Source organism: Hyperolius riggenbachi, chromosome 9 (assembly GCF_040937935.1).
Source record: "Hyperolius riggenbachi isolate aHypRig1 chromosome 9, aHypRig1.pri, whole genome shotgun sequence".
NCBI classification, from domain to species: Eukaryota; Metazoa; Chordata; class Amphibia; order Anura; family Hyperoliidae; genus Hyperolius; species Hyperolius riggenbachi.
The window spans coordinates 177676441-177701095 of NC_090654.1; the positions used below are offsets into that span (position 1 = coordinate 177676441).

The 24655-nt window shown below is 43.9% G+C and overlaps 1 protein-coding gene across 2 annotated transcripts in view; it reads right to left on the reverse strand.

Annotated features, from left to right (window-relative positions):
- FAM3D (FAM3 metabolism regulating signaling molecule D) overlaps positions 1-12323 on the reverse strand; it is a 211120-nt gene extending 198797 nt beyond the window's left edge. The window contains exon 1 of one of the 2 annotated variants that reach the window (XM_068251747.1): positions 12123-12323. The gene's annotated coding sequence lies outside the window, so the exon portion shown is untranslated. The remainder of the gene's footprint in view (positions 1-12122) is intronic. The other variant, XM_068251745.1, reaches the window with a different exon arrangement.
- Between the last annotated feature and the right edge of the window lie 12332 nt (positions 12324-24655).

Consider the following 24655-nt stretch of genomic DNA (forward strand, 5'->3'; position numbering starts at 1 on the left):
GATACTCTACAACTTGGCATAGATCAGTGGGATTGGCATGACTTGGTTTCCATAAGTACTATTTGGCAGCCATGTTGATTACTATAAGATGGTGGTTAACACAGGAGAGCTCCAATCCAGTAGTGATACTTGAGGCAGTTATCCTGAGATTCTTTGAGTCCCTGACCTGCTTACCATTAAAGCGGACCTGAACACGGAACTTCCTCTCTACTCTAAAAGATAAGTACCACATAATAACCTTTAAAGAAAATAATTTCATTGTTACAGCTGATAAAAATCCTGCAATAAATCTGCAGTGTATCTACTTCCTGCTTTCATGGAAGCAGACATAGGTTTAACATCATGTTTACAAATTAGCTGCCCTGCTGAGGCAACCAGCTGACACAGATCACATTACACTTGTGATTAGTCATGGATGAGGGGGAATTAGACAGGCAGGGTACATTTCTGTATGTTTTCCTTCTGTCTTGTGCAAGAGTTAAGGTCCACTTTAAAGAGAAACTCCAACCAAGAATTGAACTTTTTCCCAATCAGTAGCTGATACCCCATTTTACATGAGAAAGACAATGATTTTCACAAACAGACCATCAGGGGGCGCTGTGTGACTGATTTTGTGCTGAAACCCCTCCCACAAGAGGCTCTGAATACCGCGGTACTGCTGGCAAACTGCCACAATGTAACAATGTTCAGAGACAGGAAATAGCTGTTATTAGCTGTCTAACAGACAGAGCAGCTAGAAACAGCTAAATAACCTGCCCACAGTAACAATGTCACCATGTAATAAATGTCAGAATGTGAATCTGGGAGAGGAAAGATTTTACAATGAGCAAACACTGACTAAATCATTTATACATAATTATGGTAAAAAATGAAGCACTTTTTTTACTACATTATTTTCACTGGAGTTCCTCTTTAAGGAGAGTTGTATCTTTGAGCTCTTAGCAACAGACAGTGTGTAGGCAACAGTCAGGGCAGACTACCACAAAATGAATTTGCTAAATCATTCTGAAGTAGTTTCACCCTATTCTCTCCTTTTTGGCAATCAACACTTGCAGCAGTTCCTTTTCTTCCCTGACCCCTCTTTGTATGCAAAGTGTGGTATTAAGTTACTTACACACATATCAAAAGCAGGCACAGTTCTTCCTAGTAATGAGTGTAAGAGACACATTAAAGCAGAATGAAACCCAGCATTTCTTCTTTGCTCTAATAGATTATTTGCATATTATATACAACCAGCATTTTTTTCCTAGAACAGCATTCAAAGGATTACACACAGGAATTAGAAGTTCCCTGCCAGCATAGCTGGACGCATCGGAACTGTAGATAATGTTATCTTGTGTTTACTTAATTGTATCAAGTGAGGAATGTGACACATTCTCTGACTGCAGAAGCTCCTGGACACAGAGAGACAATGAAAGCTTTTCTGCCTTCAATACAACATGAATAAAACCAGTTATGAATAAAATGCAAAGGCAGTTCTCAAAGCAAAAAAACTGTACTTTGGGGAACTTGTAATTTATAAATGAATAATAGTACTTATGAACAAATGCAAATATGATAACCGTATGGCATATAAAAAGTAGGAAAACATGGTTTTATTGAATTTTATGTAAGGGTTTTATACCGCTTTACCTTGTAAAATAAAATGCTGTCCTAATGCCAAGCTATGTCTACACAATATATGGAGGCAGGGTGATCCTGGAAATAAATGACTTAAAAAAAGCTGCTGCTTGTCATTACTAGTTCTGGAGTGGCCATGCAGATAGGATCTAATAGGTGACAGGCAGATATGGGAGGAATGTTAGATGGCAATCAGTATCTGCTAGATATTGTCTGATTAATCTTACATAGAATATATTACACCCTAGGACCATGCCCAGATTTACATCACAGGAGCCTATAGGCACAGATGTCCTGGCACCTTAGAATGTACCCTTCATGAGCCTACAAACCCCCACCGAACTGCACTGCAAGTGTGCTGGCTGTCACTTCTCCCTTACTTCCCCTGCCAGTCATAGGCAGCTACAGGTGCCCCTTAGTGTTAGGTAGCCAGAAATACCCTCAGTATCAAATTGCATAGGGAAGGAGGGAGAAAGGTATTCGAGGAGCAGAGTGAGCCGCCTTTCTATCATCAAGTCCCTGTAGGCACGTGCCTACAGTTTCTTATGGTAAATCCGGCCCTGCCTAGGACATTAAACAGGTTGAATCTATCCACAAACCCTGAGTGTACCATATTAAAAGCTTCTGAGGGTAACTCTGATCTATGTTTCTGGGGATGTGGGTTTAAAGGAGACATGTTACACACTTTTTGGATGTGTTCAATGTTTTCTAGATTTTGGAACAATATTTGCAGAATGTTGTTAACTTTATTTAGCAGAACAGTCTCCAAGGACCCCTGGTCAGCTTTATTACAGCATAAGGTGGAGTCTCCCTAAAAAACTCAGAATGCTCTTGCTTACTTTATTTTTGTTGCAGCAGCACAGATGATTGCTAAGGCCTGGAGAACACAATTTGTGTCCTTTGAAAAAGTCAAGACTACAGTTATGGCCTTTATGGTTCAGAAACAGGTGGTCAGTACATTAGAAGATAGAGTTGAGCAATTCTCAGAGGTGTGGGACCCAGTGTTGCCAACTCATCCCTTTAATTACTGACACATCTAAGTGCTGGGGCTATTTGCACATAATCAGTGCCTTAACTGAATCGACCTAGCCATACAACCTGTATAATTCATATGTGTCAGTAATTACAGGGATGAGTTTGCAACACTGGTGGGATCCTTGGAGACTGTTCATTGGTCCGTTATAAGAGAACAGCCAACAAAGATTGGTTACTGCCCTTCGTGAGGGTGCCTGGTCTCTCTTCTCCTTATTTCTCTTTCCTGTTTCTTTCTTTTCTACTTTTGTGTCCCTCTTCTTTTATAGACTTCCCTTTCTTGGGCAGATATATTTCTTTACTTTAGTTCTTTTGAGCCTGGCATTTATTTCAAAGTTCATCTGTTAAGTGATCTTGAATGAGAGGCCTTCGGTGTGTTTACTCTAACTCTTTTTGTGATTGTTTAGATTGCCTTTTTATTAGTCCTTTCTACTTTTCAGTCAGATGATTTGCAACTGGTTTGCAAAATGTTTGTGTGAAAATGAAAAACTTTATAAAAAATTTTGAAACAGAAAAGCTTCTGATGGTACTTCATACTTCTGATTCCCCTGTGTCTGTTTGGAGGAGGTAAGTCTACATCCTCTATTTATAAATTTTAAGCCTTTTATCATATGTGTTTTCTTTTGGCGCCTCTGTTTGCTGCATACTATAGTTTGAGTCCACCCCTAGTGGAGGGGTGATCCCCCCTTTTTCCTTATCTACAGAGAGCGACTTCTTAGCCCTGAGTGGGGACAGGTAAAATCTCCTCACCTGGATTTACAGTGGTTGCCTTTGAGGTAACCCTGCCTTGTGAGTATTCTACATATCTCAACATTTACAGTACTTACTGCACTATATTGGGCTCTTGTTGTCCCGTGTTTTATATTCCCCTGCCAATGGCAGTGCTTTTGCAGTGCTTGCCAATCACCGGCAATTGGCAAGGCGCTGCAACTCTATGGGGATTTTCCACTTACAGTGTTACGATTGTGGAGCGATCACAAAATGTTGCATGCGGCATTTTGTGAGTGATTCCAAAGCGATCACATCAGTGGATGCAGAGCCAAAATTGCAATTGCTCCGGGAATCGCAGTGAAATCGCAGTGTCCCACAAAGCGCTTGCAGTGGGTCCCTAAACTTCCCCCCCCCCCCCCCCCGTTTTTCCTAAAATTACTGTTCTTGCAGCATACATTTCCAGTCCGTGGAAATGTATGCCCAACCATGGGGGAAGAGGCAGCCGCCATGCTGGAGGGGTAGCAGGCAGGACGAGAGGAGGGGGGGCAGCGGGCAGCAGGGAGGGGGGGTTGTCCCCTCTCTCCCCTGGGTCCCCCGTCCCCGCTACCCCTCCTGCAACTTTGCACAAAAAACGTGTTAACATGTATAGCGGCAGCGAGCAGGGAGCTTACCTTCTACTTCTAAAGGAGAGTAGGTAAGCTCCCTGCTTGCTGCCGCTATACATTTTAACAAGTAGTTGGAGGGGTAACGGGGACGGGGACCAGGTGAGGGGGGGGTGATCCCACTGCCTGCCCCCCCCCCCTCCCCCGTCGTGGCTGCTACCCCTCGGCGGCTGCCTTTCCCCCAACAGGCTGGGACACAGAAAACGGATCCGTTTCTGTGTCCAAAGATGCCTGTGTAGAGGGGGATCCATCTTTTCACTGCCCTTCACTACCTCTCCGTGTACCTGGATCCATGTGCGGTCCGAGGAAATGCAGCAAATCTGGACTGTCCGTTCAGGTTTTAAAAACGGATCCCCCTGAACGCAGACGGATCCGTTTTTTTTTTTGAGTGAAGAAGGCTTCTATTTTTAACATTGCTATCCGTGGCTCCGGTTTTGTTCAGATTTGACAAACGGAGCCACGGATACGTTCCCAGACCTAGTGTGAATCTAGTCTAATGCTTGCAATGTACAGAGATGAAGGGATTAGGGATGATCGGAACAGGCGATTTCCAATATCACTGTAATTCCGCCTTCCGCTATAACGAAATTCCGCTACTGCTACATTCTGGCGGATTCCTGCCGCATTCCGCAGAATTCCGCATTCCGGCGGAACAATTTCCCCAATGTTAAAGGGAACCTAATGGATGTTTCCTTTTAAACAAATACCAGTTCCCTGGCAGTCCTGCTGATAACTTTGGCTTTAGTGGTGGCTGAATCACAATCCTGATTACAATTTTTTTTGGGAGCAGCAGGAGTTGTCGAAGGCCATGGGACCTACAGGTGGTTCCACGGCAGTCATTACAATTTTTGTTTGGAGCAGCAGGAGTTGTCGTAGGCCATGGGACCTAGAGGTGGTTCCACGGCAGTCATTACAATTTTTGTTTGGAGCAGCAGGAGTTGTCGTAGGCCATGGGACCTAGAGGTGGTTTCATGGCAGTCATCACAATTTTTTTTTGTAGCAGCAGGAGTTGTCGTAGGCCATGGGGCCTAGAGGTGGTTCCACAGCAGTCATTACAGTTTTTTGTTTGGAGCAGCAAGAGTTTTCGTAGGCCATGGGACCTAGAGGTGGTTTCACGGCGGTCATCACAATTTTTGTTTGGAGCAGCAGGAGTTGTTGTAGGCCATGGGACCTAGAGGTGGTTCAATGGCAGTCATTACAATTTTTGTTTGGAGCAGCAGGAGTTGCCGCAGGCCATGGGACCTAGAGGTGGTTCCACGGCAGTCATTACAATTTTTTTTCTGTAGCAGCAGGAGTTGTCGTAGGCCATGGGACCTAGAGGTTGTTCCACAGCAGTCATTACAATTTTTGTTTGGAGCAGCAGGAGTTGTCGTAGGCCATGGGACTTAGAGGTGGTTCCACGGCAGTCATTGCAATTTTTATTTGGAGCAGCAGGAGTTGTCGTAGGCCGTGGGACCTAGAGGTGGTTCCACGGCAGTCATTACATTTTTTTTTGGAGCAGCAGGATTAGTTGTAGGCCATGGGACCTAGAGGTGGTTTCACAGCAGTCATTATAATTTTTTGGGAGCACCAGGAGAAGTTGTAGGCCAAAAGCATAGGGTTAGGATAGAATATAACGTCGGACAGCTGCAAAAGCTGCATTTTTATGATCTTAAAAAGCAAAAATATGCGATGATAGTGATAGGCAGTAGAGTTTGAGAGGGAGACCATTTGAGGCTTGAAAAACAGCAAAATATTAACTTAGTCTGTCTAATCTTCATTATGAATCAGTAAGAGGGGCCTTGTAATTATCACTGATCCATGACTCGTTCATTTTATTGAACGTTAGTATGTCCACATTGTCTGTGGACAGACGGGTCCGTTGGTCGGTGACCACCCCACCTGCAGCACTAAATACTCACTCAGAAAGAACACTGGCAGCGGGGCATACGTACCCTCGTATGCGTCATCACGTAGAGGAGGTGAGGTCAGAGAAAGGGCGGAAGTACCACAAGGGTACTACCGCTGAACCGCCCGCTGCCTGGCCTCAACGCGTCATACTCGGACTCCTCCTCCTCATTCACACCACTGCCAGCCAGCCACTGCAGCAGCCACCACCGGTAATATTTAATTTTACGCCAACTTTTTTATGGGGAAGCGGGCAGAGGGGGGAGCGCTAGCGGAGGGGGTGGGGGGAATTTCCGACCCCCCCGCGATCGGGGCATGCTCCCCCCTTATGCCTGCGACCCCATAGGGGGGCGGTATTCGGCCGAACAGGGGCCCTGTTCGGCCCTGTTCGGCCGGGCATTTAGTAGTTCGGGCGAACCCGAACGGTTTGGCCGAACACCATCAGGTGTTCGGCCGAACTCGAACATCACCCGAACAGGGTGATGTTCTGCAGAACCCGAACAATGGCGAACACTGTTCGCCCAACACTAGTTGTGATGGATTACTGGATGAAGAAAATACAGGGGCCATTTCTGTCACCACAGAATCCATCACTTCTTGGGACCTTGGTCCCATGGTCTCCTCCAATGCGTCATCCCAATCCTTCTGCACATCTCTCTCATCGACATAGGTGTGCTTTAATTGTGGAGGAGAGTACTGGGAGGAAGCAACCTCGTCAAGAAAAGCAGCTGCGGTCGGATTCTGGTCATGAGGAACCTGGCCACTACTGGTGCTGCTGCCACTAGCTTCAAGTTCCTCACACTGGGTAGAGGGCTCCTGATCAAAATAATCAACAACTCTGTTCGCCTGCTGCTCTGTCAAAATTTTCCTGCGTGCGAACACAGGGAAGACATCTCTGATCAGGGCGGAACGCTTCCTGCTGCTGCTGCCACCCTCAACCTTATCACGTACTTGACATGATCCACCAACACCACCATCACTCCATTTTCTTTTAGGAGTCCGCTTGGAATTGCACACCACTGCCGAGGTGCTGGATTGTAGTAATATGCAAAACATCCAGGAGATCCGCACACTCTGAATGAACCAAGTTCAATATTTTAATTCAGATAAAGTGACACATGCCATTCCATAAAACACCGACGATTCGTTTTGGGGCCCCGTGGGGTCCCCTTTGTCAAGGTAACAAACACACCTTTTCTGCAGCTCTCGCTCCATTGTTTTGGGGCCAAAAAGTTTATTGGGGAAGGGGTATGAGCGACAGAACCAAAGTAAAATAAAACCACCTAACTTGAACAGATAAGAAAATAAGTGGGTGAAATAAACAAAATAAGTGGGTGAAATAAAGAAAATAAATCAAAAACAAAATAAAGGGGAAAAAAAATGAACTTAGAAAACAAACTAAAAAAAAAACGTGCACTACACTCAACTAATCAATCACCTAACTCTCTCACTCTGTCAAACACTAAGCCTGCGGCCTGGCTGGCTCTCTCTAACCCTCTCCACACAGCAACTACTAGTACACTACACTACAATCTATCACTCAAACTAACAATCTACTGTCACAACTAATATGGGTCTGTCTCTCCTCTCTCCAAAACACCAGACTGAAACCCACAAGCTTCGTGACTGTCACACCTCAAAATGGGTGGGATAGCTGATGATAGGTAGCTAGGAGCTGGTTGCTAACGTAGGATTGGTTGGTTTTTGTTAAGACTCTAATTGGTGCAGAAATTCCGTTTTTAATGCAGAAATCAGCATGTTTTAAGCTTCTGTGAAGAGTCTATCCCTTCCGATCCTTCTGATTGGCTTAAAAATTCTGCCTAACAGTAAATGCAGCTTTTACACGCTTCTGATTAAATTCCGACGGAATTCCGCATAGAAATTCCGCTATTTACCGATTACAGCTATAGATGTTCCGTTCCGGCTCACCGGAACGGAACTGCCAATTTCCGACCGGAATCGTGGAAATCTCCATTCCGCGGAATCCGACGAGCAACCCTAGAAAGGATCACTGCAGAGTCTGGTAGGAAGCTCTCGCCCCAGGAGTGTATGTACAATAAAAAGTGGGTGATGTACTGTAGCTTGTCAATATTCAATCATATATTCATCTCATATACTTGAGCAGTTTCAAAAGTGAACAAAGTTCACATCTGATTACAAGGGTGAATCAGCCATATAAGACAGCTGACAATGCTTTACTCTCCATTCAGTGAAGAGGAACTACAGACCAGTGTCTATGTGTAATAATAAAGCAATGGCTGTAAACTGTTCAATTCATAGTGTTAATTGTTAAAGCCTTAGTTCCGGGACATGTTTCATAATTGCCAATTCAACTATAAAAAAAATCTGCACTTAAAATTAACACAATACAAAGAAGCAAAGTTCAGGCAGCATGGTGCACACAATGGCCAGGTTGACATTGCCAACAGCCTGCAGCCTCCTCTCCCTCCCTCCTCCTCATCTCTCACCTGTGTAAAAGACCTCAAATCCATTCCAACATGGCGTCAGGCCCCTCGAACCACGCTACACCACCTACTAACAAATTACCTCAGCACATGCGCAGAGTGCATTCAGGGCTAGAGTATGTATGTGCCCCCCCCGCTTGAGTGGTCACCTCCTTAGCACTAGCTACCATTCCTCCCTCTCCCTCCCCGCCACAGCAATGAAAGAGGAGGTGTATCTCCATCATCTTTGGTCCATGCTAAAACCCGATATGCATTATCATTAGAATTTTGTGATTTACAAACTGCTGCATGAATGCATTGTCTACTGCCGCCTGACCTGGGTTCCTTTATCCCCAGACTATTTTTGGAAAAGTCACAGGAATGCATCACCTCTAAGTGTCATTTTTTCAAATCTCTTTAATCGCACAATTTAATTTTATACTAAATTACCACCGGATCAATAATGCAGTTTTTTTTATTTAGTTTAATATAGTACTAGTGATTTCGCCCTATAGAGTGTGTGCGAAGTGCGAACATTCTAGCTGCCTATGTGCTTGCCCCTATCAGCCATACATACATTAAAGGTGCCTGGACAATTGGGTGCGCAGGAATGTAGATAGGTTTTAAGTAGTGAAATTTTATTTACTATTGCCAACCCTACCCTCACACAGAACCTTCCCCCCTGACAGCTCACCTTAAACCCCCCCCCCCCTCACACGTTACCTGACTAATGCCTAAAACGAACCCCCCCCACCCACACACACTAACTGGTTAATGCCTAAAACTAAAGGGATGAAGGTTGAGAGAGAACTAGATTGGTTGGAGGAAGAAGGCAGCCTAGTAACAGTGCTGCAGTGTTAGGGGTAGATGTATAAAATGAAAGCCCGTACCAACATTAGGCAACCAGTTGCTTCTTACATCTCAACAGACAGTGATGTAGGGATCACTGTAGCAGCCATAGTGGCTGCTATGGGAGCCATAGTCACTGAGGGCCTGGTGTGCAGCGGCGTGCCCCTTCCCCAGATTGCAGAACAGCGGAAGAATTATGGACAAGTTACTCACCTCTCAGCACCACCAGTGATCTATTTACTCCAAACATCCATTTCTTTATGATTAGAGCACTCTCTGTAATCATTGTAGAAGTCAGATACCTATACTGGGGGACACTGCGTCTGGCTATATATACTATAATAGAATTGGCGGCATGGGGACGAGGGGGGGGTGCACAAAGGTACCTTACTTTTTTTTACCTTTTTTGGCCCCACCAAAACTTTGCTATGGGGCCCCTTGATCTCTACCTACGCCTATGTATACAGGGGTTCAGCAGTCCCCAATTTGTGCAGCGGAGAATTGTCACATAACCTTATTGGTTGTGATGTCTGCCAGTAATGTCTACAACCACCTAGATCATAGGACTGACTAGTAGGCATTATGTTCAGTGGCACAGCTACAGAGCCATGGGCCCTAGTGTGAATGATAGTGTGAACGTATACCAAAGCCAGCTTGCCAAGAACAGCTGCTGTGTGAGAAAGGTGTAAGCAGAGCAAAAGGAATGGTTTGTTAATAATTACATAACTCAAAGCACATATAGAGGCAATCATTACCACTACAACACTAATAAAGCTAATGCAGTGAGTAGAGGATGGCCCTATGTGAGCCCCGGGGGAGGGGGGGTAGGTGTGGCCCAAGCTCTGCATTCCCTATTGCTATGCCACTGTTATATATATTATAGCAAGGAACCTACGTTCTGGATATGAGATGTGCAAGTAGGTGCTACAGAGTGCATTGTTACACATCCTGTGTGATTTGGGCACATATACATAGACAGCAGACCCCACTAAAGTACCATCTGTGGTTTAGGTTCTTTTTATTTTCATAAGGGAGAAAACAGTACATCTAGATATAAACATGCATGGTGATAACTGTGAAGTTGCACAATAATAACAATTGACCAACATCATGATAATGGAGTAGAGAACAGAAGTAGAAGAAACATCTATCCAGGACAGTTCCGAAAGCAAGACTGTGGCCTAATCATCTACACTTGAGGAATTTAAGGATAAAACTATGTGACGTAGAAAAGAGGGGTGGGGGGTTGAGGGAAGACCCCAAGGCACAGAGTGAAAGCACTAGGTATCCATAGGGACCAGAACTGGTGGATCATTCAGCAGCAGTAGCTGTAGGAACCATTTCATAAGGTGGGAGGAGTCAACAATAACTTGTCTAATAGAAGTGGTCATTGTGTCTATAAAGTTCTCCAAACTTCAAAGAAATGTTTGGTATGTATATCCATTTGAAGGGATGTTTCCACACAGTACATGAGGAATATATGATAGAGTATTAATCTAAACTGTTGCAATGGGGCTTACTTGAAAAGTAATTAAACCCTGTCATGAGGCTGTCATGAAAAGTAATTTTGTTGTGTTACACAATGACAATAAAGTGCTTAAATCTTGAATGCAGGGTCAGTAGGAGTAATCCACTTCTGTAATATAGTTTTTTTTGGCTTCTGTGGAAATGATGACTGCAAGTTGTTTCCTACACTTGATACCCCTAACCCCTTCCATGTCTGAGATACCGATACGAGTTCAAATAAGGCCCAATCTGATGCCAGTGGAACATAGTTCAGTAAATAAGTAGTGGCATAATAAGAATGCAAGTCTGACAGATTCATCAGAAAGGATTTTTCTGGAGAAACGTATGTATAGTGGTAGTGCCTTAAAACATTTCACTGTACATGGATGCCAGAAGAATCTGCCACCAGTATTTAAAACTTTTGATCAAAGCAGCAGAGTCCATTCCAAGTGAGAGAAATATTGAGACCACTTTGCCACATTCATTTTTTGTTAAGTTCTGTTTTATATATGTTACTTCAATCATTAACTAGATAACTAACTTACAGCATCCACAGATGCTAGTATCTCTGTCACTTACTAGTGCTCCCCTGCCTCCTAAATTGTGAACCATTGGATTCCCACCCCTTCCCAATGTCGTGTTTTTGTTCATCAATTCATGCACTGGAGAATATAGTGGATAAATAACAGGATATGCTCCCACCATACATCCAGTAACACATTTCCATTAACAGAAACATATTTTCATTCATAAAGTCACACTGGTCCACTTTAGCATTGCTTTTCATTTCTATTGACATTTCAACACAAGCTAGGCAATACTTTTGAATTTAGAACTACCGTAGTTTAGCACAGTAGCATTGTTTGTAGATAAATACATTTATTTATCTAGATCCATACATCACACTAAAAATGGAGGCAACTAAGAAAATAGATAATTGGAGGAGATTTAGTTTCAAAACTGTTAATGTCACTCTAAAATAAGGGACTATTGGAACCTAGGCTGTCTATGTTAGAACTACAGAAAAACTGGAAGTTAAAGCCATCAGACTCAATATATGTGGGAAGTGGACAGGAATAAATTGAAATGCGTGGTAATCCCAAATAGATCACTAGAATCTCACCAAACTCTTACTGATACTGAAATGTACAAAATATAATTTATTAAATATAGCAACACAAAATATAACACAATCTGAAATAAGATAACAGCGCATGGGATGGCCACCTCGCCATATACCCAGCCATTCACAACACACTCAGGTGCACCATAACATCCAGGGTCAGCAATCCTGAAAATGTCCACTTTCTTTTAATCTGGAGAGAAGTGTTGACTTGCAACAAATGTCTGTTTAAACACTATATAGCTATATTTCCAGGAAAAAAAAGAATTTAAAGATGTTGTGACTTACTTTGAGAAGTGAGATGCTCTTTGGGACAAACAGGTGGACTTCAGACTACGATCACCCAGACAAGCTGTTATCACTGTCAGCAGGGCAGTCCTTGCTTGATAGACGGTGTAGAAAGGACAAGAAGTTTTGCAAAGAGGAGGAGATTAAAAGTAATAAAGCAGAAATACATGAAGTGTGTTGCTATTCTTCAGGCAGTTCATGCACTCTACAACACACCCTACCTGCTGGAGCTTACTACGTCAGCATCTACCTCCACCCAGTGCAGTTTGACACCATACCTATCTAACAGGGTCAGCTTGCACTGCTTTGTCAGCTTGGATAGCTTAAGAATAATTACCTGCACAGTAATCATTATAAAGGAATGCTTTCCTTTACAGGAAAAACTGCTTATGTTCAGTTTCAGTTTCAGCACAGGTGAGCCATGGATTACGTTTACCTGCATCAAACACCAGCAGAGTTTTAACAAAATACACAAGCATCAGTTTTTACGATAAAATGCAAAAATTGATTTTGCTTGTCAGAGTGCTTGTGGTGCCAAAACAGATCAAACCCAAACAGGACAAATCCAGGAGTACTTAGATCCATTACACACATGTTTTACTGAAGCGAGATAACAGGAGGAAATACTACTGAGAGGACTTCACAGCTCTTTAGAGAGGGACAGAACATTTCATTTCAGTTGTTGTTTTTTTTTAAGTTCCACAGGGTTAAAACAGAACAAACAACAACAAAAAAAAAAAAACATCCACCAGCTTCATCATATAGGAGTGGAAGAGGATTCCAGTGGCAACCAGTGAAGCTCTAGTGAACTTCATGCCCATGAGATTAAAGGCAGTGCTGGAAAATAATGTTGCCAGCAGTTTACTGTAGACATTAATGGGTGTGTGTTCTCCCTTTACTTATTTTTCACTGTGACTGTAGTACACACGTCTGATATTTCTGAACGACTTGTCGTTCAAACTGGTTGTTTAAACGACAGTTTGGCGTGCGTACGAATGATCGTTACATTGATAGCTGCAGTTTTGACTGATCCACTTGGCGGATTCGTGGACTAACTGTCGTTCAAACGAAAGTTAGGTCTGTACATGTGTACAAACGACTTGTTGTTTGAACAGTGGCGTAGCTAAAGAGCTATGGGCTCCAGTGCGAGTTTTACATAGGGCCCCCCCCCCCAACACTCTATACATAACAATTGATACAGCGCCACAAAACCTGCCAATGGCAACTACAGTGTCAGAGGTGCAAGAAGGGGGTGGGGAATAGTTTGCTAATGATTTCTACTATTCAAAGCATCTATAGAAGTGATTATTACCAGTACAGGACCAATAAAGAGCTAATACTGCAATTGAGGGAGGACCCTACTGGGCACAACCTCTGCAACCCCTATTGCTACGCCACTGTTTTTGAAAGTCTATTTGTTTGACACTAATAGACTTTGAAACAACAAGTCGTTTGATCAGTCATTTGATCTAGTGACTAGATTCTACTCCATTGTTCTTTCAAGTCCATTGACCAGTCAAACGACATGTAAAATAGCTGTAAGTAGCATTTCAAGCATTTTATCATCTGTGTGTACAAGGAGTCCGAACGACGTTTTGTTTGAATGACAAGTTGTTCAAACGTCCGGTTTGAACGACAATCGGGCATAAAATCAGACGTGAATAAGGTGAGCTATTTCATGAGACAAACAAATAAGGAGAGATAATACGTGAGATAAACAGATCATGAGCTAAGTCAGTTAACAAATAACAAATGATAAATCATGAGTTCAGTTAGACAAGGGGCTTGATTCACGGTCGCGCTATAACGCTAGAGCGACCGTGATAAGAGTTATCACTTAAAGTAATATGCCACCACTACATCGATATCCAGAATTACAAAAGCGGCATTTATTGACCATCAAATTACAAACATTCAAAATAGAGCTGTGATCTGGTGCTCTCCCACACCTACATGCACACTGTTACTAACATTCAGACCACACACACACACACACCGGTACCGGCTTTGCTGTCTGACGGGTATTGCTGGGCTCATATCAAGAGTAGTTTTGACAGTAGTACAATTGGGTAATGCCAGTCACTGTACAGCCATGTCACACTTTGAGATTACATATAGGTTTTGATCTCACCAATCCGCCAGGTTTCTCCCACACTTGGGTCCTCCAACATTCCTGTTGGTGAAGGATTCCGTAGTACAGTGGGATGCGAAAGTTTGGGCAACCTTATTCATTTTCATGATTTTCCTGTATAAATCGTTGGTTGTTATGATAAAAAATGTCAGTTAAATATAACATATAGGAGACACACACAGTGATATTTGAGAAGTAAAATTAAGAAAGTACGCAATAATTGCTTAAACAGAATTAGGCAGGTGCATAAATGTGGGCACCACAAAAATAAATGAAATCAATATTTAGTAGATCCTCCTTTTGCAGAAATGATAAATGCTTCCTGTAGGTTCTTCCTGTATAAATGCTTCCTGTAGGTTCCAATGAGAGTCTGAATTCTGGTTGAAGGTATTGTGGACCATTCCTCTTTACAAAACATCTCTAGTTCATTCAGGTTTGATGGCTTCCGAGCATGGACAGCTCTCTTTGACTCAAACCACAGATTTTCAATTAAATTCAGGTCTGGGGACTGAGATGGCCATTCCAGAACGTTGTATTTGCTTCTCTGCATAAATGCCTTAGTGGATTTTGAGCAGTGTTTAGGGTTGTTGTCTTGTCTTCAGCTTTGTCATTGATTCCTGGACATTGGTCTCCAGAATCTGCTGATACTGAGTGGAATCCATGCGTCCTTTAACTTTGATAAGATTCCAAGTTCCTACACTGGCCACACAGCCCCACAGCATGATGGAACCACCACAATATTTTACTTTAGGTAGCAGGTATTTTCTTGGAATGCTGTGTTGTTGTTCCTCCATGCATAATGCCCCTTGTTATGCTCAAATAGCTAAATTTTAGTTTCATCAGTCCACAGCACCTTATTCCAAAATGAAGATGGCTTGTCCAAATGTGCTTTAGCATACCTTAAGCAGTTCTGTTTGGGCAGAGAAAAGGATTTCTCTGCATCACTCTCTCAAACAGCATCTCCTTGTGTAAAGTTCCTGAATGGTTGAACAATGCACAGTGACTCCATCTGCAGCAAGATGATGTTGTAGGTCTTTGGTGCTGGTCTGTGGGTTGACTCTGACTGTTCTCATCATTCATCACTTCTGTTTATCCGAGATGTTTCTTTGTCTGCCACTTCAAGCCTTAACTTGACTTTAACTCAATATGTTCCTATATGTGGAAACAGACAGCTGAAATATCTGAGACAGGTTTCTGTATCCTTCCCCTAAACCATTATGGTGAACAATCTTTATCTTCAGGTCATTTGAGAGTTGTTTTGAGACAGCCTGAAACAATAATGGATAAAAAACACTCAAAAAGGCACACCAGAGTGCCAAATTATCAGGTAGAGCATTTATTCTTTACAAGCTATTGACTGATATGTCTATTTTGTGTGAATTGTTGATCTCTGGTTCCCTTTAAATACTCTTTCTCATAATTGGATTCACCTGTGTATGTAGGTCAGCGGTCACTGAGCTTACCAAGCCAATTTAAGTTCCATTAATTAGCAGGGATGGTCGTAGTCAGCCAACTTCGCTACGCTGGAAATACGCGTAGTTTTACGCAATTACGCTTCGCCAAACTACGGCTTCGAAAACAAATATTCGCTTTGTATGCATACTACGCTTTAAAATACGCAATTACGCGTAGTGCGAAGCGTAGTGTATGCGGATACTTATGCCCGTATGCAGAAAATTGTACGCATTAATTTCTTTAGAAATGCATATAAACGATTCTATGCGTACATTCCCCTTTCCAATGCGTAAATTTGTATGCATACAATCGCATGCGGTAAATTAGACGCGAGTAACGCATTCGTAGTTTACTATGCAATACACATGTTAACTACGCATAGTGGGCGTAAGCTACGCGTAGCGGTACTTCGCTACACCTAAATTCGTAAGCGTAGGTTTGAAACTTCGCCTATGAACTACGATGCGTAGATGCGAACTACGATGCGTAAATTCGCACTGGCGTAGTTTCTGCTCATCCCTGATAATTAGATCTAAAGGTTTTAGAATCAATAAAATGACAACAGTGCCCAAGTTTATGCACCTGCCTAATTTTATTAAAACAATTATTGCACACTTTCTGTAAATCAATCCAATAAACTTCATTTCACTTCTCAAATATCACTGTGTGTGTCTCCTATATGATCTATTTAACTGACATTTTTTATCATAACAATCAACGTTTTATACAGAAAAATCATGAAAATTAACAAGGTTGCCCAAACTTTCGCATCCCACTGTATATAGCCAGATACGAAAGTCCGTTCCTGATCATCGGGTGCCATTTCAGGGGCAGTGTCGTTACAACTTCATATCGCCTGCTTGTGCAGGCTTCCGGATATGTGACAGCCTCAGCTCCTTCTCCGATCACCGCTACCGCTGGGCTCAATGCTGCGATGGACCTGGCACCAGGTTGTGTAACTTACACACGTCGCTGCAAAAAAATGGGTGTGGCCATGCACAAAGTGGGCATGGCCATTGGTGGAACCAAATTACATGAACTTAACAGCAGTGTAACCTAGCGATAAAGGGCCTGATTGACTGGTCAATCACTAACCTATTTTACCACCACTATATAGTATGAGGGACAACAGACTGAATACTATGAACAGAGCTGGGCTCTCATAATACCTAGAAGTAGTAAAATTGGCTAATCAAAATTGTATGTGTGTTACAGGCTTTACAGCTAATCCTATACATACTGGAGATAGCAGGGATCACATGCTGCAGATAGTTTACTATCAGTAAAGGCACAGAGTAACAGCTGTAAAGTACATATTGAGGATAGAAATGAACAGCACAGTCTACAGTGAGTTTACTATCATTATAGGTACAGAGTAGAAGCTGATACTGTACATACTGAAAGTAGCAGAGATCAGCACATGCTGCAGCTAGTTTACTAACAGTACAGGCACACAGTGACAGCTTATACTGTACACACTGGAGGTAGCAGAGTTGAGCACACAGTGCAGCTAGTTTACTATCAGAACAACTTATACTGTACATACTGGAGGCAGCAAAGATCAGCATACACTGCAGCTAGTTTACTGTCAGTACAGGCACAGAGTAACAGCTTATACTGCACACAACGGAGGTAGCAGGGGTCAGCACACATTCTTCTTTTCCTTTACCCCTTCCCCCCCCTCCTAACCTCCCCCCTTGCCCCCCCCCCTTCCCTGCCCTCCTCTGATGCATCTCAACCCAGGTAATTCATTGCTCAATATAATATTGGAATGATGCTGTATGATAGTGCTCTTTAATTCCCCATTGTCTGATGCATTATGTTTTGTATAATGGATACTGCAATTGTCACATATGCCCATGACCGCAGTTCCTTTTGTTTTATGGCCTTTTTTGGCAGCATTCAGTACAGCTTTTGAACTGTTCCCGAACCTCAAGGAGAGTCCAGAGTGACCGACTGTGACCATACTAGCCGCATGATGTTGCATGGCAGTGTGGGCGGCGTGAGTGTTTTATACAGTACAGCGTTAACGTTGGTGACACACTGTTTCCCATAGGAACATGCAGGGGATGCGACCTTTTGGTCGTATCAAGTTTAAGCACATGCTGTTACCATGGAAATGCGTGAGCGCGACGGGTTACCATGGGGACGCATGTGGACGCGACCGATGGGTCGGATATAGCGCCAGAAGTGACGTGGCATAGGGCGGAAGTGACGCGGCGGACGGCAAAACACTGCAGTCATTCCCGCCCCCCAGCATTGACTGTCAGATGGGGTTAGATAGTAAGGACTATTTCTAACATCATCCACGAATGGTTACAGTATCCATTTGGACTTCCTGCACACGTATAATAGGTAACGCAGCATTGTTCACTTTGATACTTAGGTTGATGCAATGTACAGGATGGCTTGAGCTTTGTTTACTTAGTTAATTAGATGTGATGCAAGAGGAGGGGAGGTGCTTAACATTACTGATTGTCATGGGTGGATGTCCACCAAATTGTATATAATCGATGTGCACTATGTGGTGTATTGTTTGTCTGCACTCTCTGAAGAAGGGGACCCGCTGTTGGCCTCCTGAAACAATTGTCATATGTATGTGTTGAGGGAGCAATAAAAGAGGACCATTGCAACTTGAAACTGGTGTGCTAGCCTGGACTTACATTTGACTACTACCTAAATTGGGGACACCTATAGAACTACTACCTAAACTGGGGACACCTATAGACCTGGCTACTTATACTGTACTTATACTATTTATTTATTTAAGTAAAGGTGGCCATACACTGGTCGATTTGTCATCAGATCGACCAACAGATAAATCCCTCTCTGATCGAATCTGATCAAAGAGGGATCCGTATGGCTGCCTTTACTGCAAACAGATTTGAATCGATTTCAGGATGTGAAGCTGCCGCTGCCACCGCCGGTGCGTGTCCCCGCTGTAACCGCAGCCCCTTCCCTGCTGGGTTCCAGCAGGCTTCACTTCTTCCTGTCCGGGGAAGTTTAAACAGTAGAGGGTGCTCTACTGTTTAAACTTCCTGTCGGGACAGGAAGAAGTGAAGCCTGCCGAAACCCAGCGGAGAAGGAGCAGCGGTGACACGAGCCGGCAGAGCAGGTAATGTATTGCTGCTAGCGTCTGTTGTTGGAAATTCGAACGCCGCTATCGATGCACTCCCGACCCGCCAGCGATCGAGCGAAATCTTTCGCACTGATGGATTGACAGGAACGATCGATTTCGGACGGAAATCAATTGTTCGGTCAGCGTTCACAGCAGATTCGATCACAGTGATCGAATCTGCTGTATATTGGCGGGAAAATCGTTAGGTGTATGGGCCCCTTTAGGGAGGAAATGGCATCAGGAATGGCTTGGCTTCAAGAAAGATACAGTTAAAATGAAGAATCCTAAGAAGGATTTTCTCTTTTTTTTTACTATAGAAAAATCACTAAAATCAAAATGTGGACAATACAATACATGTTATGTAAGTAGAGCAAGTATTTATCTACTTATATATGTGTTTTTTTCTGAGATAGTATGGCTGACAGCTCCTTTTTAAAGAGGAGCTGTCAGCCACACTATGCCAGATAAAAAAACGACATATATAAGTAGATAAATACTATCTCTACTTACAGAACATGTGTATTGCATGGTCCAAGTGTTGATTTCAGTGAACTTTATAAAATAAGAAAAGGTAAATGGTGAGAATTCTGTTCGCAGGCAGGGGCCATCTTTACTCCCTCCAGCTGAAGCCAATGGTGAGCAATGGTGAGGTCATTTCCTCCCTTACTCCCCCCTCCTCCCCTACCAATAGCGAGCATTGATTGTAAATGCAGGGAATCCCTAAGGAAATGGTAGTGATGCGATGTGGTGGTGGCAGCCACTGCTCTCATGAATCGGCTGAGATGACTGTCGGGCTAGAGTGTGGGGATGGGCAGACACGGACAGTCATGGGAGGCAGCCAATAAGAGGAAAAGATGTGAGAGTGACACAGGCTGCAGCCAATCAGGCTGAACTAGCTGTGCCTGTGCAGAAACTCCTCCCCCACATATTCGGATGGATTTTAGCAGCCTATAGACGTCTATGTAAGCTATCCGAATTCGTGGCCGAGGAAAAATCTGAGACCCTGCTGCAGCATAACTCTGTGCGGAACTGTCCGAATTCCATAACCGCGCATAGCGCGGCTAGAGAGATTTGGCTGTGAGAGGCAGCAGCTGTGCCGGCATCGCGTCTCGCAAGACGCATGCCGGCGCACAAGTGGAAACATAGCCTTAGAGAGGCTCCGAGCTGAAAAGTTGGGTTGTATGAGGATCCAGAAAGCCTCTGGCTTACCACTACTGAAGTAAGTATCTAAAGCTATTTATTTTCTTAAAGTGTACCAGAGTTGAGCAAATATAAAAGTTTTATACATACCTGGGGCTTCCTCCATCCCCATGCACACGGATCGCTCCCATGCTGCCGTCCTCAGTCTTCTCCCTCTTCAGTACTGGGTCCTGTAACTGCAGCCAGTCGCGGCCAGCTGCCGGAGAGATATGTTAAGGCCGCACTTCTTTTGCGCAGACTGGCTGTGACTGGCTGAAGTTACGGGACCTGATACTGAAGAGGGAGAAAACTGAGGACGGCGGCGTGGGGGACGATCCGTGCATGTGGGGCTGGAGGAAGCCACAGGTATGTGTAAAACTTTTATATTTTCTCAGCTCTGGTTTCCTTTAACTTCCAACATGCTTAAATTTCAAGAATCCATCACAGTTGCAACCTTTGCTCCACACGTGAAACCCTCTTGCCCTTCACTTTTGGTAACCTCTCCTCATTATTGCACACAGGAATTTTCACAAGTTTCATACTGTATCTCCTGTCAAACTCTCTTGTACGTCTTGTCTGACGGGCTCTGAGCCTTGAAATCTTCAAAGGCACCCTTAAAACACACCTTTTCAGACAAGCTTGTAATCTGCTATTGTCCTCCCCCAGACTCATATCCACATCTGCTAGTTCCTTTATCACCTTTCTTATTATCTCCACCCACTCCCTTCTAGATGCTAAGCTGTCTTGTGGGTATTTTTAGGTTTAAAAAGAACTTACACTATGGACAGCATTTGTTTATCACATGTGAAAAGTCTGCACTGACTTTTGTTTAAGAAGGAACTCCCTGAATAAGTAAAGGATCTCAGGTGCAAACCCAGGATTTTCAGGGGAGGGGATTTCTGAAAGGTCTCCCTCAGCCATGCACAATACAGTATAATAATATGGTAGGACATCATGCTAATGCAATTTCCCGTCCGACCGACAACGAGATCGATCAGGAACAGTTTGGATACAGATAATAATGAGGACCGCCAACATTGCTAATGAAGAGGAAAGAGAAGCATTTAAACAGCAGGGCAAAGGGCTGTGCTGATACCTGACTCTGTTAAGTTCCCCAGAGCTGCTCCATGCTCTGTACATATGCTGCTGCTCCATCCAAAGTCAACTGTATCAGGAAAAGAAAGGGGTCAGTGCTGTGAGCTGCAGGATGCCTGCAGATATTCTGGTGACTCAACTTGTGCCTGTCCCCAGGCACTGCACTGGCCATGGTCTGATGGGGGATTATGGGCAGCTGTACTTCCCTGTAAATTGTGTTTCCTTTTAAACAATACCAGGCAGTTTCCTGGCAGTCCTGATGATCTATTTTGCTGCAGTAGTGTCTAAATCGCACACCTGAAAGAAATGTGGCTAATCTGGTCAGCCTTGGGTCAGAGCATGTGACCTGCATCTTTATTCAGGGTCTATGGCTAAAAGTATTACTGGCAGATGATCAGCAAATTTTGTTCCCAATTAACGAGTAGATTGCTCACCAAGGTAAGTCTAGTGGTAGTTACAAAAGAGCACACAATATTTCACTGGAATTTGTAAGGGTGAAAACGATTTAAGAAGTGGCAAAACTTGTTGAGCACAGGTAATGTGGAATTGGAATATTTTATAATTAGATGATTTGATATTGGATACTCCCTGTAGGTGCTTGCTAGTTAAAGCAAATATGTGCTGATAAAAAAAAAGTTACTTAGAGAGGAACTTCAGCTTAAACAAACATATGTTAATTAAATGATATAGGTAATATAATCTCTTACCCACTCTGTTTTAAAAGAACAATGTTTGTGATCTCATGGGGGCAGCCATCTTCTTGGTTGAAAGGAGGTGGCAGGGAGCATGAGACACAGTTCCAACTGTCCTGTGTCCTGATCACCCCTCCCAGCTGTGCGCTAGGCAATGAGAACAACAACATCAGAAATTCCATCATGCTTTGCACAGCATCAGGGGGAAAATTCCCGGCCAGATTTCTGTGATGGGGTGGAGCTTAGCTTCTGTGCAGCTGAAAATGAGGCTTGGGTAAGAAAAACAAAGTTCTGATGCTGTGAAACTGTTAAAGAAACACCAAGCCTTTTCAGTGCTGCTGAGTAGATTTTTAGTCTGGAGGTTCACTTTAATGATACTTTACTATTTACTATTGAAGAGGGAATGCTCTGGATACTACAGAACCTTTCCTGTTCCCTTTCGGGTTCCCTCGTTCCAGCCCTGTCCATCTTTTAAATTTGCCACCTCCAGGAGCCCTCGGAAGGCTTTGGAAGTACCCATGTCACTGAGTGCTTATGAAGTTGGGCAGCTCTGTACTGTGCTTTGGGAGCACTCAGGACACAAGTGTTCCCAAAGCCTTCCAAGGGTCCCTGAAGGTGTATTAAACCAAGTGGTTGAATACATACAACAGGGATGACAGCGCTGGAATGAGGGGTAGGAAACGCTCAATAGGATCCAAAAACTTCCCTCTCCATAGGTAAGTATCAGAGGCTTTTTTTTTTGCTTTAGGTTTCCTTTGAATTATCAATAAAACCAGCCCATATACCTTACTTAATGGATGAAGATGTACCGTATATACTCGCATATAAGCCGACCCGCATATAAGCCGACCCCCCAACGTTTACCTAACAAACCAGGGAAAAATTATTGACCCCCATATAAGCCGGGGGTAGGAGATGCTGGATTGGTGCAGGCCGCGTGATACCCCCAGTGTGTCACAGTATAGCTAGTATAGTGCCCAGTATGGGTAGGTAGTGCCTCAGTATAGCTAGTAAAGTGCCCAGTATAGCTAGTATAGTGCACAGTATGGGTAGGTAGCGCCCCAGTATAGCTAGTAAAGTGCCCAGTATAGCTAGTATAGTGCCCAGTATAGCTAGTATAGTGCCCAGTCTGGGTAGGTAGTGCCCCAGTATAGCTAGTAAAGTGCCCAGTATAGCTAGTATAGTGCCCCAGTATTGGTAGGTAGTGCCCCAGTAGAGCAAGTAAAGTGCACAGTATAGCTAGTAAAGTGCCCAGTATAGTCAGTATAGTGCCCAGTATAGCCAGTATAGTGCCCAGTATAGCTAGTATAGTGCCCAGTATAGCAAGTATAGTGCCCAGTATAGCAAGTATAGTGCCCAGTATAGCTAGTAAAGTGCCCAGTTTAGCCAGTAAAGTGCCCAGTATAGTGCCCAGTATAGCCAGTATAGTGCCCAGTATAGCCAGTATAGTGCCCAGTATAGCAAGTATAGTGCCCAGTATAGCAAGTATAGTGCCCAGTATAGCTAGTAAAGTGCCCAGTATAGCCAGTAAAGTGCCCAGTATAGCCAGTAAAGTGCCCAGTATGGCCAGTATAGTGCCCAGTATAGCCAGTAAAGTGCCCAGTATAGCCAGTATAGTGCCCAGTATAGCCAGTATAGTGATCCCCCCCCTCCCCCGCGGCAGCCGCTGCTATTACCTGTTCAGTCAGCGGCTGCTTCCTCTAATCCGGGTGCCCCTCTCGTTCTGCTCTCCATCATGCCGTTACCAGGGGAACCGCTCTCTCCTGCCTCGTCACAGCAGCAGCGCCGGGTGCGCTGCTGTGATACATGATGGAGAGCGAGAGGGGCACCCGGATTAGAGGAAGCGGCCGCCGGGTGAACAGGCAATAGCAGCGGCGGCTGCGGAGGGAGCGGGCGGGCGGGGGAGGGATGGGGTCCGCGGACCACCACCCACCACCCAAGACTTGCATACAAGCCGACCCTCCAACTTTTGGCACCCTTTTTGGGGGTCAAAAATTTGGCTTGTATGCGAGTATATACGGTATTCATATAAATTCCCTAGCTACTTACCTCTCCATCTTCTATGTGACTATGTTATATCACAGTTCTGTATACCAAGACAGCCTGATACTAACTCCAAAGCAACGCAACACCCCAGTGTGAAAGTAACCTTAGCAGGAGATATTCTGGGGTTCTCTAATGTAGGTTCACATTAGCACTGAAAACATACTGTTTATCAGATCAGAATGCAGTGGATCAATGGACATGTTAAAGTGGATCCAAGATATGTCTGTGGAGTATCAGACAGACAGTGAAATATGCAACAGGTCAAACACAATACAGTGATAACAGAGGCCTTGGAGTACTGTTCTGCTTGTGTCTAATGTGACAGACAATTATAGTAGTGGGCACTGGGCACAGCTTTGGGTGGGTGCCTGTGGGATGTGAAGTGTCACACACACACAGATACACACACAAAAACAGCAGAAGGATGAAGTTGCCCTCAGAAGGGCTGGGGTGCTTTAACAGCAAGTCAGTCAGGCAGGATCAAAATAAACAGGCCTAGCTAACGCTTTCCCTAACTCTAGCAAGCTCTGCCCCTTCCTCTCACTATTCCAGCCAAAGACAGACTGGAACATGGCGGGCGCAAGTGCGTTTTTATAGGGGATCCATGAGGGAGTGCAGGCTGATTGGCTGCCATTTGCCTGCTGACTGTGATGTAAGTGGTCAAAGTTTAGCTCAATGATGATGCATGGGGGCGGGTCGATTATCGCCATGGAAAACCTGATCTTCACCGAATAGTGCTCACTGGCGAAGCGTTCAACCCATCTCTTTTGTTAATTAGAGACTGAATATGTCAGTCTCCTAATTTCTCGCATTGCAG